The 17,915-nt window shown below is 39.6% G+C and overlaps 1 protein-coding gene across 6 annotated transcripts in view; it reads left to right on the forward strand.

The window, feature by feature from the left end:
* OSTN (osteocrin) overlaps positions 1 to 17,915 on the forward strand; it is a 276,583-nt gene that overhangs the window by 196,340 nt on the left and 62,328 nt on the right. The window contains exon 1 of one of the 6 annotated variants that reach the window (XM_019023173.4): positions 14,820 to 14,973. The exons of the other annotated variants lie outside the window; for them this stretch is intronic. The gene's annotated coding sequence lies outside the window, so the exon portion shown is untranslated. Of the gene's footprint in view, positions 1 to 14,819; positions 14,974 to 17,915 lie in introns of those variants that run through there. 6 annotated transcript variants of the gene reach the window in all.

Below are 17,915 nucleotides of genomic sequence, written 5' to 3' on the forward strand. Positions count from 1 at the left end.
GAGACATAAGCAATCCTTCCTCCGTAATTCGGAGAGCAAGTAGATAAAAGTCATTAAAATATGGATTTGAACATTTGAACCAATGGAACGGGTAAGATCTATAGAACAATCATCTCAATAATAAAAATTCTTTTTAAAGTCCACATAAAACTTCACCAATCTATGGTATATTTTGACCATAAAACAAATGTTGACAAATTTAAAAGAACTGGCAAAATACAAAGTATGTTTACTGATAATAAAACAATTAAACTAAAAGATAATAACAGGAAAAAATATGGAAAATAGTCAATTATTTTGAAAATAAATTACTCATGTTTAAATGACCAATAGTAAATTTTTTTAATTAGAAAATATTTCAAATTTAGCTAGACGTGTTGGCTCACGCCTGTAATAACCCAGTTTGGGAGGACAAGGTAGGTGGATCACCTGAGGTCAGGAGTTCGAAACCAGCTTGGTCAACATGGTGAAACCTCATCTCTACTGAAAATAAAAAATTAGCCAGGCGTGTTGGCAAGCACCTGTAATCCCAGCTATTCCGGGGGCTGAGGGAGGAGAATCACTTGAACCCAGGAGTCAGAGGTTGCAGTGAGTTGAGATCATGCCACTGCACTCCAGCCTTGGCAACAGAGCAAAATTCTGCCTCAAAACAAAACAAAAAAGAAACTATTTCAAATTCAATAAAAATGAAACAGAAAATATAAAAACATATTGGATATAGCCAGAGTGGTGCCTAGAAAAAAAGTTTATAGTATGTATTTAATCTGTTTTTGCATTGCTATAAAGAACTACATGAGACTGCATAATTTATAAAGAAAAGAAGATTAATGGCTCACAGTTACATTGGCTGTATAGGAAGCATGGCTGTGGAGACCTCAAGAGATTTATAATCATGGCAGAAGCCAAAGGGGAAGCAGGCATATTTTCAAATGCCCAGAGCAGGAGGAAAAAGAGAGAGGGGAGGTGCCACATACGTTTAAACAACCAGATCTCCTGAGAACGCATTCACTATAACAATAACAGCAAGGGGGAAACCCATCCCCAAGATCCAACTGAGAGGTGAAGAAGCCAGCTGGGCTTCTGGGTTGGATGGGGACTTTGAGAAATTTTCTGTCTAGCTAAAGGATTGTAAATGCACCAATCAGCGCTCTGTGTCTAGCTAATGGTTTGTAAATGCACTAATCAGCACTCTGTAAAAACGGACCAATCAGCTCTCTGTAAAACGGACTAATCAGCTCTCTGTAAAATGGACCAATCAGCTCTCTGTAAAATGGACCAATCAGCAGAATGTGGGCGGGGCCAAATAAGGGAATAAAAGCTGGCCACCCTAACCAGCAGGGGCAACCCACTCAGGTCCCCTTCCACACTGCGGAAGCTTTGTTCTTTTGCTCTTCACAATAAATCTTGCTGCTACTCGCTCTTTGGGTCCGCACTACCATTTATGAGCTATAACACTCACTGCAAAGGTCTGCAGCTTCACTCCTGAAGCCAGTGAGACCATGAACCCACCAAAAGGAAGAAACTCTGGACACATCTGAACACCTGAAGGAACAAACTCTGGACACTCCATCTTTAAGAACTGTAACACTCACAGTGAGGGTCCGCGGCTTCATTCTTGAAGTCAGTGAGACCAAGAGCCCACTGGAAGGAACCAATTCCAGACACATTTTGGCAACCCAGATGGGACTATCGACTATCACCAAGCAGTGAGTACCATCGGACCCATTTCACTTGCTATTCTGTCCTATTTTTCCTTAGAATTCAGGGGCTAAACACCAGGCACCTGTTGGCCATTTAAAAGCTACTAGTGCGTCCACAGGACTAAAGACACGGGTGTCAGGCTTTCTAGGAAAGGACTCTCTAACAACCCCCAAGTCTTTGGAGTTGGGAGTGTTGCTTTGCCTGGAACTAGCTTCCGCTTTTCCTGTACTTTTGGGCTGAGCTGAGGATCTACAGAGAGGAGAGCCGTTCAGCTCCAGGGTACTGACAACAAGTTGGTTGACCCTGTGGCCATGAGCGGAACTCTCAAAGGCATGTCACCCAAGTGAGACTCGCCCATCTATCCTGACCTTTGCCCCCTGGGTCCTAACACCTGCCAGACAAAATTCCTCTCGCCTCTCCTCTCCAAGGCTAGTGCTGCTTCTAAAAACCACTCCCTGTCTCTGGTGCTTTTCTAGTTTCTCCTATAAGAATGATTTCTAGTATAAATTTCAGGACTCTGTTACCTTCTTTAGGCAACTGGGCTCACCAAACAGAAAGACATAATTTTTGCCCAAAGCCCCATCATAGGGGGGAATATCTGGAAATTTAGGATCCCTCCTCAGACAAGTAGGCATAACAAAAGCTATTCCTGAAGCTAGGATATGGGGAGCCTCAGAAATTATATCCTTCCTATTCATATAAGTGAGGGCAAAAAGACATCACTCTTCCAACTCTGCAGATCCCTCCCCTCCCTCAGGGTATGGCCCTCCACTTCATTTTTGGGGCATAACATCTTTATAGGAAATGGGTAAAGTCCCAATACTAACAGGAGAATGCTTAGGACTCTAACAGGTTTTCGAGAATGCGTCAGTAAGGGCCACTAAATCCAATTTTTCTCAGTCCTCTTTGTGGTCTAAGAGGACAGGCAAGGGTGCAGGTTTTCGAGAATGCATTGGTAAGGGCTACTAAATCCAACCTTCCTTGGTCATCTTTGTGGTCTAGGAGGAAAACTAGGGTTTCTGCTGCTGCTTCAGTGCACACAACTATTCCGATCAGCAGGGTCCAGGGACCGTTGTGGGTTCTTGGGCAGGGGGAGAAACAAAACAAACCAAAACTGCGAGACGTTTTGTCTTTCAGATGGGAAACACTCAGGCATCAATAGGCCCACCCTTGAAATGTATTCTAAGCCATTGGGACCAATTTGACCTGCAAACTCTGAAAAGGAGGTGGCTCTTTTTTTCTGCACTACGGCCTGTCCCCAGTGTTCTCTCTCTGATGAGGAAAAATGGTCACCTGAGGGAAGATAAATTACAATACTATCCTGCAGCTTGACCTTTTCTGTAAGAAAGAAGGCAAATGGAGTGAAATACCTTATGTCCAAGCTTCCTTTTCATTGAAGGAGAATACACAAATTGCAAAGCTTGCAATTTACATCCCACAGGAGGACCTTTCAGCTTACCCCCATATCCTAGCCTCCCTATAGCTCCCCTTCCTATTAATGATGAGCCTCCTCTAATCTCCCCTGCTCAGAAGGAAATAAGCAAAGAAACCTCCAAAGGACCACAAAAACCCCCAGGCTGTCGGTTATGTCCCCTTCAAGCTGTAGGGGGAGGGGAATTTGGCCCAACCCAGGTACATGTCCCCTTCTGTCTCTCTGATTTAAAGCAGATCAAGTCAGACCTGGGGAAATTTCCAGATGATCCTGATAGGTACATAGATGTCCTACAGGTCTAGGGCAAACCTTCGATCTCACTTGGAGAGATGTCATGCTATTGTTAGATCAAACCCTGGCCTTTAATGAAAAGAATGCAGCTTTAGCTGCAGCCCAAGAGTTTGGAGATACTTGGTATCTTAGTCAAGTAAATAATAGAATGACAGCCAAAGAAAAGGACAAATTCCCTACTGGTCAGCAAGCTGTCCCCAGTATGGATCCCCACTGGGACCTCGACTCAAATCATGCAGACTGGAGTCATAAACATCTGCTCACTTGTGTTCTAGAAGGACTAAGGATAATTAGGAAAGAGCCCATGAATTATTCAGTGATGTCCGCCATAACTCAGAGAAAGGAAGAAAATCCTTCTGTCTTCCTTGAGTGACTATGGGAGGCCTTAAGAAAATATACTCCCCTGTCACCTGAATCACTTGAGGCTCAATTGATTCTAAAAGATAAGTTTATTACCCAATCAGCCGCAGATATCAGGAGAAAGCTCCAAAAGCAAGCCCTAGGCCCTGAACAAAATTTGGAGGCATTATTAAACCTGACAACCTTGGTGTTCTATAATAGGGACCAAGAGGAACAGGCCCAAAAAGAAAAGCGAGATCAGAGAAAGGCCACAGCCTTGGTCATGGCCCTCAGACAAACAAACGTTGGTGATTCAGAGAGGACAGAAAATGAAGCAGGCCAATCACCTGGTAGGGCTTGTTATTAGTGTGGTTTACAAGGACATTTTATTTTTTTTATTTTTTATTTGTATTTTTTTCTTTGAGATGGAGTCTCACTCTGTCACCTGGGCTGGAGTGCAGTGGTGTGATCTCAGCTAACTGCAAGCTCTGCCTCCCGGGTTCATGCCATTCTCCCACCTCAGCCTCCTGAGTAGCTGGGACTACAGGTGCCTGCCACCACGCCTGGCTAATTTTTTGTATTTTTAGTAGAGATGGGGTTTCGCCATGTTAGCCAGGATGGTCTCGATCTCCTGACCTCGTGATCCACCTGCCTTGGTCTCCCAAAGTGCTGGGATTACAGGAGTGAGCCACTGCGCCCAGCCAAGGACACTTTAAAAAGATTGTCCAACAAGGAACAAGCCGCCCCCTCATCCCTGTCCACTATGGCGAGGCAATCACTGGAAGGCACACTGCCACAGAGGACAAAGATTCTCTGGGCCAGAAGCCCCCAACCAGATGATCCAAAACAACACAACTGAGGGTGCCCGGGCAAGTGCCAGCTCATGTATCACCCTCACTGAGCCCCAGGTACATTTAACCATTGAGGGCCAGGAAATTGACTTCCTCCTGGACACTGGCGTGGTCTTCTCAGTGTTAATCTCCTGTCCTGGACGACTGTCCTCAAGGTCCATTACCATCCGAGGAATCCTGGGACAGCCTGTAACCAGGTATTTCTCTCACCTCCTCAGTTGTAATTGGGAGACTTTGCTATTTTCACATGCCTTTCTTGTTATGCCTGAAAGTCCCACACCCTTATTAGGGAGGGATATATTAGCCAAAGCTGGAGCTATTATCTACATGAATATGGGGAACAAGTTACCCATTTGTTGTCCCCTACCTGAGGAGGGAATGAACCCTGAAGTCTGGGCATTGGAAGGACAATTTGGAAGGGCAAAAAAATGCCCACCCAGTCCAAATCAGGCTAAAAGATGCCACCACTTTTCCTTATCAAAGGCAATATCCCTTAAGGCCTGAAGCTCATGAAGGATTACCAGATATTGTTAAACATTTAAAAGCTCAAGGCTTAGTAAGGAAATACAGCAGTCCCTGCAGCACCCCAATTCTAGGAGGACAATAACTGAACAGTCAGTGCAGACTAGTGCAAGATCTTAGACTTATCAATGAGGCACTAATTCCTCCATATCCAGTTGTACCCAACCCCTATACCCTGCTCTCTCAAATACCAGAGGAAGCAGAATGGTTCACTGTTCTGGACCTCAAGGATGCCTTCTTCTGTATTCCCCTGCACTCTTACCTCCAGTTTCTCTTTGCCTTTGAGGATCCCACAGACCACACGTCCCAACTTACATGGATGGTCTTGCCCGAAGGGTTTAGGGATAGCCCTCATCTGTTTGGTCAGGCACTGGCCCAAGATCTAGGCCACTTCTCAAGTCCAGGCACTCTGGTCCTTCAGTATGTGGATGATTTACTTTGGCTACCAGTTCAGAAGCCTGATGCCAGCAGGCTACTCTAGATCTCTTGAACTTTCCAGCTAATCAAGTGTACAAGGTGTCTAGGTCGAAGGCCCAGTTTTGCCTACAGCAGGTCAAATATCTAGGCCTAATCTTAGCCAGAGGAACGAGGGCCCTCAGCAAGGAATGAATACAGCCTATACTGGCTTATCCTCACCCTAAGACATTAAAACAGTTGTGGGGGTTCCTTGTAATCACTGGCTTTTGCCAACTATGGGTCCCCAGATACAGCAAGATAGCCAGGCCCCTCTATACTCTAATCATGGAGACCCAGAGGGCAAATACTCATCTAGCAGAATGGGAACCAGGGGCAGAAACAGCCTTCAAAACCTTAAAGCAGGCCCTAGTACAAGCGCCAGCTTTAAGCCTTCCCACAGGACAAAACTTCTCTTTATACATCACAGAGAGAGCAGGGATAGCTCTTGGAGTCCTTACTCAGACTCATGGGACAACCCCACAACAAGTGGCATACGTAAGTAAGGAAATTGATGTAGTAGCAAAAGGCTAGCCTCACTGTTTAAGGGTAGTTGTGGTGGTGGCCATCTCAGTGTCAGAGGCTATCAAAATAATGCAAGGAAAGGATCTCACTGTCCAGACTACTCATGATGTAAATGGCATACTATCAGACAACTGCCTACTTAGATACCAGGCACTACTCCTTGAGGGACCAGTGCTTCAAATACGTACATGCATGGCCCTCAACCCTGCCAATTTTCTCCCAGAGGATGGGGAACCAATCGAGCATGACTGCCAACAAATTATAATCCAGACTTATGCCGCCCAAAATGATCTCTTAGAAGTCCCCTTAGCTAATCCTGACCTTAACCTATATACCGATGGAAGTTCATTTGTGGAGAATGGGATACAAAGGGCAGGTTATGCCATAGTTAGTGATGTAACCAAACTTGAAAGTAAGCCTCTTCCCCCAGGGACCAGCACCCAATTAGCAGAACTAGTGGCACTTACCTGAGCCTTAGAACTGGGAAAAAGAAAAAGAATAAATGTGTATACAGTAGAAAGTATGCTTATCTAATCCTACATGTCCATGCTGCAATATGGAAAGAAAGGGAGTTCCTAACCTCTGGGGGAACCCCATTAAATACCACAAGGAAACCATGGAGTTATTGCATGCAGTGTAAAAACCCAAGGAGGTGGCAGTCTTACACTGTCAAAGCCATCAAAAAGGGGAAGGAGAGGGGAGAACAGCAGCATAAGTGGCTGGCAGAGGGAGGGAAAGACCAGCAGAAAGGAAAGAGAGAAAGTGAAAGTCAGAGAGAGAGACAGAGAAAGAGAGAGAAAAAGAGGGAATCAGAGAGAAAGAAAGAGACGAAGACAAAGAGATAGAGAGAGGAAGAGACAGAGAGAAAGAGGGAGTGAGAGAGAAAGAGAGAGACACAGAAAGTCAAAGAGAGAAGGAAAGAGAGGAAGAGACAAAGGAGTCAAAGGGAGAGAAAGAGATAGAAGTGGTAAAGAAAAAAACAGTGTACCCTATTCCTTTAAAAGCCAGAGTAAATTTAAAACCTATAATTGATAATTGAAGGTCTTCTCTGTAACACTCCAATACCACCTTGTTGTCAGTACAAACAAGGGCATAGCCCAAAAGCACTGAGGCCACTGACAACCCATAGCCTTCCTATCAAAAATCCTTAACCCAGCAGGTTTCCTAACAGGAGATCTAAATCTCATTACCATACAAAAGTCCAACCAGACATAGGAGGAACTCCCTTCAGGACATGACAATAGATGGGTCCTCCCGGGTGATTAAGGAAAAAGCAGCAGTGACTCTCCAAAACCGCTGAGGTCTACGCCTCCTCATTGCTGAGAAAGGAGGATTCTGCACCTTCTTAGGGGAAGAGTGTTGTTTTTACGCTAACCAGTCAGGGATAGTACGAGATGCCACCCAGTGTTTACAGGAAAAGGCTTCTGAAATCAGACAACGCCGTTCACAACTCTTATACTAACCTCTGGAGTTGGGCAACATGGCTTCTCCCCCTTCTAGGTCCCATGGCAGCCATCTTGCTATTACTCACCTTCGGGCCCTGTATTTTTAACCTCCTTGTCAAATTTGTTTCCTCTAGAATCAAGTCCATCAAGCTACAGATTGTCTTACAAATAGAACCCCAAAATGAGCTCAACTAACAACTTCTACCGAGGACCCCTGGACTGACCTGCTGGCCCTTTCGCTGGCCTAAAGAGTTCCCGTTTGGAGGACACTACAACTGCAGGGCACCTTCTTCGCCCCTATCCAGCAGGAAGTAGCTAGAACAGTCATTGCCCAATTCCCAACAGCAGTTGGGGTGTCCTGTTTAGAGGGGGCATTGAGAGGTGAAGCTGGCTGGGCTTCTGGGTCAGATGGGGACTTGGAGAACTTTTCTGTCTAGCTAGAGGATTGTAAACGCACCAATCAGTGCTCTGTGTCTAGCTAAAGATTTGTAAACGCACCAGTCAGCACTCTGTAAAAATGGACCAATCAACTCTCTGTAAAACGGACCACTCAGCTCTCTGTAAAATGGACCAATCAGCTGTCTGTAAAATGGGTGAATCAGCAGGATGTGGGTGGGGCCAAACAAAGAAATAAAAGCTGGCTGCCCGAGCCAGCAGCGGCAACCCACTGGGGTCCCCTTCCACACTGTGGAAGCTTTGTTCTTTTGCTTTTCACAATAAATCTTGCTGCTCCTCACTCTTTGGGTCCGCAGTACCTTTATGAGCTGTAACACTCACTGCAAAGGTCTGCAGCTTCACTCCTGAAGCCAGCAAGACCACAAACCCACTGGGAGGAACGAACAACTCCAGACACACCACCTTTAAGAGCTATAACACACCGCAAAGGTCTGCAGTTTCACTCCTGAAGTCAGCAAGACCACAAACCCACCAGAAGGAAGAAACCCCAGACACATCTGAACATCTGAAGGAACAAACTCCGGACACACCATCTTTAAGAACTGTAACACTCACCTCAAGGGTCGGCGGCTTCATTCTTGAAGTCAGCGAGACCAAGAACCCACCAGAAGGAACCAATTCCAGACACACAATCATCTCCTACCAGGCCCCTCCTCCAACACTGGGGATTACAATTCAACATGAGATTTGGGTGGGGACACAAAACTAAACCATATCATAGCAATAAATCCCTATATTAGAATACAAGAAATGTCTATAATCAGCAATTTAAGAATCTACCTTAAGAAAATAAAAACATATGAGAAAACTAAACCCAGATGAAACAAAAGGAAAGAAATAATACAAAGTAAAATCAACAAAATAAAATGATAAAAATAATATAGAAAATTAATTAAAGCAAATATTGATTTCTTGAATAAATAAATTTGATAAAATACTAGAATGGTCAAGAAAAAAGCTTAAAGAAGAATACTGTATGTATGACTATCATGTACTCATAATAATTAAAAGTAAATTTAAAAAAATACTGAATTAAGAATGAAATAGGGACATCACTACAGATCCTATAGCTATCAGAAGGACAAAATAAAAATAGTATGAATACACTCTAATAATTAATGAAGTGGACATATTTAAAAGATACAAGCTATAAGAGTGCATTCAGAAAAAAAAAAATAGCTAAAGTGATTAGCCCTGTATCTATTAAATCATTTAAAGTTTTAGCTAGAAACCTTTCTACAAAGACAACTAACGGCATAGATGGCTTCACTAGTGAATTCTCCAAATATTTAAGAAAGAAATAATGCAAACTCCACAAAAACTCTTCCAAAAAATAGATGAAGGTATAATTCTCTTCAATCATTTTACAAGATAAGCATAACCCTGATACTATACATGAGAGATGAACTTTCTAAAAACAAAAGGTCTATATCTCTTATGAATAAAGATTGTTAAAAAAATATTAGCACTTAAATTCAGCAATAAAGAAAACAGATAATATGTCATAATCAAGTGGAGTTTATCTCGGCAAAACAAAGTTATAATTCATTATATTAATATACAAAAAGCAAAACAATCTCAATAATTGAAAACAACTTTTTTAATTGACAAAATTGACTCTTCATTTATGACCCTCCTTCAAAAAAAAAAAAAAAAAACACCAACAACTTTCAGGAAACTAATAATAGGAGGAACCATCATCAACCTGAAAAAAGACATCTACAAAAACCCTACTGTTATTATTATTAATGGTGAAAGAATTAATTTCTCCCCTGAACACCACCAACTGATAAAGAGCAAGGCAAGGATGTTCATTCATTTCACATCTATTCCATATTGCACTGGAGGAACTGGCTGAGGCAATAGAGAATAAAAACCAGTAAGAGACATACAGATTCAAAAGGGAGATATAAACACTTTCTATTTCCAAACAAGATGATTTTTTACACATGTATAATCTAAAGAAACTTACTAAAATAAAAAGTAAGTTTACCAAGATCACAGAATAAAAGATCAATATATAATAATCAGTCATATTTTATATGCTAGGAGTGTCCACTCCAAAATTGAAATTTTAAAAATTATAATTTACAAGAGTATCAAAGCATGAAATAATTAATAATTAGGGAAAATTTTAACAAAATATGTACAATTTTGTATGCTAAAAAGAAAAACATTAAGGGAAATTAAATATTTAAATGAAAGAGCAATATATTGGTCAGGTGTGGTGGCTCACACCTGTAATCCCAGCACTTTGGGAGGCTGAGGGCAGGCAGATCACTTGCGGTCAAGAGTTCAATATCAGCCTGGCCAACATGGCAAAACCCCATCTCCATTTAAAGTATAAAAATTAGCTGGGAGTAGTGGCATGGGCCTGTCGTCCCAGCTACGTGGGAGGCTGAGGCAGGAGAATTTCTTGAACCTGCGAGGCAGAGCTGCACTCCAGCCTGGCAGACAGAGTGAGACTCCATCTCAAAAAAAAAAAAGCAATATATTATGTTTATGAATAGGATGACTGAATACTGATAAGACGTCAATTCTCCCCAAGTTTATCTATAAGTTCAATGAGATCCCAATCAAAATCCTAGCAGATTCTTTTTTTTTCAAATTGATAGGGTGATCATAAACTTCATATGGAAATGAAAGGGCTTAAAATAGCCAAACGAATTTTGAAAATATTCTAGAAGAAAACGTAAGAGAAATTTTTTGCAAACTTGAGTGAGGGAATTATTTCTTAAGGCACAAAAACATGACCCATTAAAAAGGGGCTAATAAATAGAATTTCATTAAAGTTAAAAATGCCTGCTCTGTGAAATAAACTGTTATAAAAATGAAAAAAAAATCTAGAGTAAGAAACAAATCACCAAACACAAACCTTATAAAAATCTTGTATCCAGAATATATGAAGAAATCTCCCAACTCAATATTTAAAAACATTTGAACAGACAGGCTACCAAAGAAGATATATAAGTACATGGCAAGACTCTCAACATCATTACTTATTAGGGAAATACAAATTGAAATACAATGACATGTTTTCCCCCTATACAATTTTTCGAATGACTTAATTTTTTTAATGGCAATATCAAATGCTCGCCTGCATGCTGAGCAAATAGAACTCTCCTACATTGCTGGTGGGAAGGCAAAATGGTAGAACCATTTGGAAATCAGCTTAGCTATTTCCTGTTAAGTTAAACATATGCTTACCACATGATATAGGAATCCCATGTCTACGTATATGCTCAGGTGAAATGAAAACATGTATTCACTCAAAGAACTCTACATTAATGTTCATGGTTGCTTTATTCATATTTGTTCAAAACAGGAAACAACCCACATTTTCACCAACTGGTGAATGAATAAGCAAATTATAGTACATTCATCCAATAGAACAGTCATCCTTTTAAATATGCTTATACATGGCCAGGCATGGTGGCTCACACCTTTAATCCCAGCACTTTGGGACGCCGAGGCAGATGGATCACTTGAGGTCCGGGGTTCAAGACCAGTCTGGCCAACAGGGTGAAATCTCATCTCTACCACAAATACGAAAAAAAAAAAAAAATAGCAGGGTTGTGGTGGTGCACGCCTCAGACCCAGCTACTCAGGAGGCTGAGGCAGGAGAATCTCTTGAACCCGGGAGCTGAACTGAGGTCACGCCACTGCACTTCAGCCTGGGTGACAGAGGAAGACTCTGTCTCAAAACAAAAACAAAAACAAACAAAACAAAAAACAATACTCATACCTTTAACAACATGGATAAGACTCAAAAACATGCTGGGCGTGGTGGCTCACACGTGTAATCCCAGCACTTTGGGAGGCTGAAGCGGGTGGATTGCCTGAGCTCGAGAGTTCCAGACCAGCCTGGCCAATATGGCAAAACCCCGTCTCTACTAAAAATACAAAAAACTAGCTTGGCGTGGTGGCGGACGCCTGTAGTCCCAGCTACTTGGGAGGCTGAGGCAGGAGAATCACTTAAACTCGGGAGGCGGAGGTTGCAATGAGCCAATATCATGCCACTGCACTCCAGCCTGGGTGACAGAGTGAGACTCCGTTTAAAAAAAAAAAAAAAAAAAGAAAAAAAAAGACTCAAAAACATTATTCTAAGGGAAATAGATCCCAAATGCTACATACTATATGTTTTATTCCTACAGCCTCTAGGAAAGACACAAAAAGGGACAGAAATCAAATCAGTGATTGCCAGGACCTAGGGGTGGGGTAAGGGATTGACTGCAAAGAGGCATTTAGGAAATTTGGGGAATAATAGAAATGTTTTGTATCTTGATTGTAGTTGAAGATACATAGCATCTGCATTTGTCAAAACTCGTCAAACTGTACAGTTTAAACGAGTAAATGTTGTGTATGTAAATTTTACCTCAACAAACCTGACTTGAAAAAACAGCAGGAAATATTAGACAACAATGTGAATAACAGTGGCATTTGCAGTCATGTTGGTCTTTACAAAGGACCAAATTTGTGTTTCTCGGAGCACAGTTCTGAGGTTAAATGATGTACTGGCTCCCTTTTATCTCCCCTCTTTCAATCTCTTTTCCAGTTTGGTTTCACCAAAGGGAAACACCACAGGAGACTGAAGAAAAGAAGTAGAGTGAAGTCTGGTGCTTATTTCATAGGTTCCATGCCCTCTGGTTTGCTCTTGACTTGCCATGTCCTTTTGTGAAATGTCACACTTCTGCCAGACAACTTTCTCTACTCAGGATCCCTTTGTCTCTGCGTCCCTGTAACTATCCTTGACTCTTCAGGACTAGGGTTTACTATACCACATGATCCCTTCTGGTTCTTCTACACGATGTTCACATCACATTCTCTTCAAATTACTCAACTGGAACGTGCCATCTCTTTTCTGCCAGATTCTGACAGATACAGATAGTAAGGTTCAACCCTTTGTCTTGTCACTTCTAAGCTAAGAAGATTTGGGGCACCCATTTTACAGATTTGAGCTTTAGTTTTCTATTCATTATATTTGAAAAAGTATACTTCCTTGGCAAGGTTGTTATGGGAATTAAATCATGACACGCTAGCTGAAAAAGTTTTCATTAATATCTTCTCCCTTTCTCGTCTTAGACTCTCCCCATCCAACACTGAATATTTATTCTCTTTATCTTTTTATTTCTTTGCATGTTCCCATTTTTCCTCTCTCTTTTGAAGGTAATGGAATTTTTCTATCATGTGTAAATGCATAAGTAAATCATATAGAGGTGTATAATATACAGAAGGCTGTAAAAATGGCTTAAATGTACCATGGATGTTCCTGGAATAAACTGTTGCTATTTCTACTGCTGCAGAACAGTTAAGTCAAACTTTTGAATTAGGTCAACAAAATCCACAAATAGGGTGGAATCTTTGGACTGTCTAAGCAGGGACAGATCTGGAATAAATCAGCCACAGATATCACTTGTCGGCATGCTAAGAGAGGCATTTCAAATAAGGGTAGAAGGTATGTCAATAATATTGGCTTCTGGTAGCATTATGATGCATCCATTAATTCTATATTGAGAGTTTTCCATCATGTGGATTCAAGCTAACATAATTGTTTTATGGCAGTAATGTCTAAACAAGGGTCCACAATTAGGCTGTATTTTTATCTTGATTTGTGAACTGTCTCTGCCAACTACTCAAATTTCAAGCTTGTTGAGACATATGTTATCCCTGGAAACCTGTAATAAAAATGAAGCATTTTACTGTCCCACTAATTCTGTGTGCTCTGGTCAGTTTCCCCATCTAGATCCAAATTAACCATGTAATTGTTCTTATACTAGTGACTAGCATTTTAAATGGCCTTTTTAGGGAAACCAAAAAGAATAAATTTATTGCTTTTTGTGCAAAAATATAATCTGGTTTGGATTCTCTTTTCTAGCTTTTAAAGCAGTGAGATAGAATGCAGTCGTGCGAAAAGAACTGGATATGGAGTTAGGAAGATCTGCATTTGAAATCCAGCTCTGCGACTACTTCTTAGCTGTGTGATCTCATAAAGTCACTTAATTTATCTGAGCCTTGGCCTCTTTACCTGTCAGATGGGGACCTTCTGGTGAATCAAATGAGCCATTAATGATCTAATAACATAACATGTTACCTTTATAACTTAATAATTCATTTAAAAAATAATTTGTGTATGTAAGGATGCAAATGTAATTAGTAGGAGATAAGAATGAAAGAAAACCTTCAGCCAAAGGCAGAAATATTTTGGTTAAAAAGAAATCAAAGTACTGAAGAACAAGAGCAAGATAAAAATGATTACAACGTCTTCATTTATAGCTCACATGTCACAGCTCAGTATTTATAGGTTTGTTAGTGACAGCCTTCCCAGTATAGCAATGTTAATTACGAAGTAGCTGTCATTGTGTTTCACTGACACAGCACTGTGCACCTGACGGAGGCTGAAAGTACTCATTATTTCCATAGCTGATCATTTAAAGGTCCAAAAATTGCACCAATAAATCAGTTTGTGTCTGATTATAATCTCTCTAAATCGTACTTTGAAATTCCCTGGTGACTTTTTAACAAATCTTAGTGCATTTTATTTCCCAAATATGATTTGTAATAATCAGAGCTTGACTAAAACCTCAGGAAGAGGTGATGGGTGTGAAGCTGAACACAATACTAAATCTATATTTAAATTTTCCAGAGCCTATACTTCCATCGTTATTTAAATGCCATGATCAAAGCAATAGATAGACTAAATATGGAGGGAAAGGAGGGAGGGAGAAACTGAAGAAGGAAGGGAGAGGGAGGGAGAGAAAGAGATCGAGGAGAGGCTTGGGAAAATGTTCAGTGGAAAATCTGTAGAAATGATGTAAGAGAAAGCAAAGGCAGGGATTGGAGTAAGGGGTGTATAACTGAGACTATAAAAACTCAGAGAGAAAACTCACCATCAGGGCTGAGTTTTGGAGAAACTGCACAGACAGTACTCTAAAGTTAGAATCTCCTGATCTTTCACAAGGTAAGTTATATGTAAAAATTGATAAAGATTTAATGCTTTTTTCTTTTAACTATTATTTTTACTTTCACAGACTCTTTAACTGTTTTGATTATATCTTGATTTTGTTAAAATTAGAGTGGTAATATTTCCCTCTCTAAAATGAGTAGAAAATCAAAGATATTTTTGTAATGCAAACTTAAGGTAGAACTAATTGCTTATTCAGATATTTCATATTTATAACATTGCTTTTCTCTTCCATTTCAAAACAAACAGAAAGTGAATGCAAAATAATAATTCTATACATATATATATGTTATTAGCATTATTTTGCTTTCCTCAAAATTGTGTAATATTAGAAAAATGTTTAATATAGGAGAGTGGTGTAAACAACCTAGGTAAAAAAGAAAGGTTTTTTCCTCATTATTTCTATCAAAACTGGAGCTTAAGAAACATCCCTAAACTAATGAAATTCTCTCTTATGTTCTTAAAACCTAATGCATCTTCTGTTTTTCTCCTTATATGTCAAATATGCAAATATGATATTAATAACATAGTTGGAGTAGACTTAGAGTATGCCTGTTCTTCAGTATTTGTGGTGCTCTTGCTATTCAACGATTGAATTGAGAGTTAATCTGAAACATACATTTGAGTTCTGTTGGAGAAGAAATTTAAAATTTTATTTCAGGTTTAGTGTGCACTCAATGAATTCAGTTCTAACAATTCAAATGTTGTTTCTTTGAATAACAGACTCTATAGGTTTAGGAATGTGATTATTATTTGTTTATGAGTTTTCCTTCTAAAAATTTAACATTTTTGAGAATGAATTATGGTGATTTTAATGCCTATATAAGTTATAGAATTGATAGTGTTATACCAAAAACACCAGGGACATTCTGTGTTTTCTCTTACTTTGGCACTACTCTTCAGCACTCTTACAGAACTTTTCTAAGGAGAGCTTTCTGTAGATGACAGTTCAGGTCTCCTTCATGTAAGTGAATTTTACTATGGCTTCATTCAAAAATTATTCGGAGTGTTTAAGGTTGACATTTGCTTTCTCCCCCTTATTTCTCAGGATTTTTAACTGATTCTTATATACTGAATAATGAGCAGTAGAGAAGCAGATATCTTCAGTTGATTGGGCACGGGAACCTCAGGGCTATAATTTTAACTTATTTTACAAATACTCTCAATGATTTGAACATTTGATGAATAAAATTAGATTAATTGAACTTGTCTCAAAAATAAAGAACTCAAAGTAAGAAATCCTAATATATCATTCTAGCTCTGCTATAATCCACCTATACAACTGCAGGCAAGCCTTAAGCACAAATTAAGACTTGATAATATTGTATTTTGTCCTTGTGAAAAGGACAAAAAACATAGAAGTGCTAGGGATACTGAGTATAAAAATATTTGAGGAAGCCCCCATGTCAGTCAATTTTCCCTATATTAGAGAATAAAACCTCAGTATCACAGAAGCTTAGGGCTAATCTTTAGAGCTAATTTAACTGCTTTGCCAATATTTCATTTACTATGACTGTTACCTACCAGACAACTTTTGCTTAGATTCAATAGTTCAGTGAGAGAAATACAAGCTTTGGAGGCAGAAAACTAGACTTCTAATTCTAGTTCTGACTTCAACAGCTTTACGGACAAACCATTCAGCTTCCCTGAAGCTTTATTCTCCTCCCCTCAGGAGCTGTGGGGATACAATAAGTAAGCTACAACAAGGTGCTAACTCTGGGTATCTCTCTTAAATGAACCAACTCTCCAAATGGCTTAAGATCTCTCAGATTAAAGGCTTTATTTTTATTTATTTATTTATTTATTTAGCTAGCTCTTTCTCTTCTTTCTTCAAGTAAGTGTCATGGTACATCCCTGGAGCAGTGACGCCTTCTTCCTTATTGCCACTCCATCAGCTCAGACCTTAATACAAACCATCTCCTCCCTCCAGTAACAATGCCTCTGCCACCACCTTCTGCTCTCTCTTCCTCTTCAACAATTTCTATATTATTATCTTCTTTCCCCTCCTTTGAGCAGGTTCATTCTCTCTGAGCCTCACTTTCTCCATCTATTAATTGTGGGTATTAAATTTGACAATTTTTAATGATTGCTTCCTCTGTTTCTAAAATTCTATATTCCCATGGTTCCTAAGGCTATAAATATGTGAAAATTCCACTTTTAAAATATTATATAAAATGGTATTAAAAGTTCACTTTAGGTGGCACAATTAGAGCTAGAAGAATAATGATGCCTTCAGTACAGCTGAGCTTTCTTTTGTTTCTTTCCCAGGATTACATTTTTTATAGTTGGAAGCAACTTTTATAGAAATATTATGACTCAAAATAATGATAATGCACCAAATGTTGGAGTGATCTCTATTTATAACTCTCTATAGTGAAACTTTCTTCCCCCATTCAATATTATTTTTCTTACTATATTTTATTTTCTATCGTTCTGCCATAATTCTAGATTTTGAGGAATAATTTTGTTCGTTAAAATGAAGGATAAAAATATTTTTTCATAAAAATTAAAAAGTAGTAAAAACATTTTGAAAAGTTGCCATATTTCAAAGGCAATATCAGGATAATGATAACTGTTATTTATTGAGTAACTAATTTATGCCTGCTGATTTACCCAAATTACTTCTGATCTTCATACTAAGCCTACAAATTAGGTCTTTGCCCTATTTTTCTGAAGGAGAAGTTAAAACAAAAAGGCTAAATGACATGCCTAATCAGGATTCAGATCCAGGTCTATGTAACTTAAGAGTCACTTTGTTGTAATTCACTTTGTTGTATTACAAAGTGTACATACAATACTAGGAGCTAGGAGACCAGATCTCTAAAGTAACTCAGCTTGTCTCAGTTCACAGATTTTTAAAAAATAGAATTATAATGTTTTCTATATAGGTCTAACATGACTTGTAAGGATGACAGGAGATTAATTTCAAGATAGTAAAA

This window comes from Gorilla gorilla, chromosome 2 (genome assembly GCF_029281585.2).
Source record: "Gorilla gorilla gorilla isolate KB3781 chromosome 2, NHGRI_mGorGor1-v2.1_pri, whole genome shotgun sequence".
NCBI lineage: Eukaryota > Metazoa > Chordata > Mammalia > Primates > Hominidae > Gorilla > Gorilla gorilla.